The 1,712-nt window shown below is 36.7% G+C and overlaps 1 protein-coding gene and 1 pseudogene across 2 annotated transcripts in view; both read left to right on the top strand.

Moving 5' to 3' along the window:
• Positions 1-1,712, top strand: part of STXBP5L (syntaxin binding protein 5-like) — a 526,662-nt gene that overhangs the window by 411,693 nt on the left and 113,257 nt on the right. The gene's annotated exons all lie outside the window — the stretch shown is intronic.
• Positions 1-1,712, top strand: part of LOC102832890 — a 7,863-nt pseudogene that overhangs the window by 664 nt on the left and 5,487 nt on the right.

Here is a 1,712-nt window from a genome sequence, read left to right as displayed (position 1 = left end):
ACTTTACCAAGCCTGATGTCCTTTTCCAGGGACTGGTCTCTTGGCTATCTTGACTTCTTGGGAGCATTCTGGTTTTACTTCTTCCAACACAGATTAGTTTGTTCTTCACGCAGTCCATGGTACCTTTAATATTCTTGTCCAATACCACCTCAAACTGACATCTTTGTTCTTTCTTGAACACTTTAAAGAGGTCTTGTGCAGAAGATTTGATTTCTTGGCTGCTGCTTCCATAAGTGTTGGTGGACCCAAGCAAAGGGAAGTCTTGTGACAATGTCGTTCTTTTCTTCATTTATCATAATGTTATTTATTGGTCCAGTGCTGAGGACTTTTGTTTTCTCTAAATTGAGGTGCAACCCAGCGAGAAGGCTATGGTCTTTGATCTTCATCAGTTAGTATTTAAAGTCCTCTTTGCTTTCAAAAGGCAAGATTATATCATTTGCATATCTCAGGTTTTTAAAGAGTCTTCCTCCAATCTAGATGCCACATTCTTTTTTATATAATCCAGCTTCTTGAATTATTTGCTCAGCATACAGATTGAATAAGTATAGTGAAAGAATATATAACCCTGGCACACACTTTTCCAGATGTTAAACCATTTAGTGTTCCCTTGTTCTGTTCCTATGACTGCCTCTTGGTCTATGTACAGGTTCCTCATAAGCACAATTATGTGTTCTGGAATACTCATTTTGCACAGTGTTGTACATAGCTTGTCCGCAGTTGAAAGCTTTTGTATAGTTAATAAAGCACAGTGAAATATCTTTCTGATATTCTCTTCTTTCAGCCAAGATCCATCTTTTGTCAGCAATGATATCTCTTGTTCCACATCCTCATCTGAATCTGGCTTGAACCCTGGCAGTTCCCTGTCATTGTACTGTTACAGCCATTTTTAAATTAGAAAATTTTTATATGCATGCCATATTAAGGATATTATCCAATGATTTCCATATTCTGTTGTGTCACCTCTCTTTGGAATGGGCACAAATATGGATCTCTTTCAATCAGTTGGTCAGGTAGTTGTCTTCCAAATTTCTTGGTATAGATGAATAAGTGCCTCCAGTGCTGCCTCAGTTTGTTGAAATATTTCAATTTGTATTCCACATTGGCCTAATATTGTATTGGCCTAGTTCTTTGCCAATTCCTTCAGTGCACATTGGGCTTCTTCCTTCAGTACCACTGGCTCTTGATCATATGCTACCTAGAAATAGTTGAATATTGACCATTTCTTTTTAATACAGTGACTCAGCGTATTCCTTCAATCTTCTTTTGATGTTTTCTGTATCACTCAATAGTTTGCCAAAAGAATTCTTCAGTATTTCAAGTTCAGGCTTGATTTTTTTGCCTCAGTTCTCTCAGCTTGAGAAATGTTGAGCATGTCCTTCCCTTTTGGTTTTCCAACTCCGTATCTTTGCACATTTCGTTATAATACTTGGCTTTGTCTTCTTGAGCTGATCTCTGAAATTTCCTGTTCAGATCTTTGACTTCTTTATTTCTTCAATTCACTTTATCATCCCTACTCTGCAGAGCAGGTTTCAGAGTCTCTTCTGATATCCACTTTGTTCTTTTCTTCCTTCTTTGTCTTTTTAATGACCTTTTGCTTTCTTTGTATATATAATGTTCTTGATGTCATCCCACAACTTTTCTGGTTTAAAGTCATTAGTGTCTTATATATAAAATTTGTTGTTGGGATGATCTCTAAATTCAGGTAAGATATA

This window comes from Chrysochloris asiatica, unplaced genomic scaffold (genome assembly GCF_000296735.1).
Source record: "Chrysochloris asiatica unplaced genomic scaffold, ChrAsi1.0 scaffold00061, whole genome shotgun sequence".
Taxonomy (NCBI): domain Eukaryota; kingdom Metazoa; phylum Chordata; class Mammalia; order Afrosoricida; family Chrysochloridae; genus Chrysochloris; species Chrysochloris asiatica.
The sequence above is the reverse complement of the archived record's forward strand: the minus strand, read 5'-3'. Positions and strand labels throughout refer to the sequence as shown.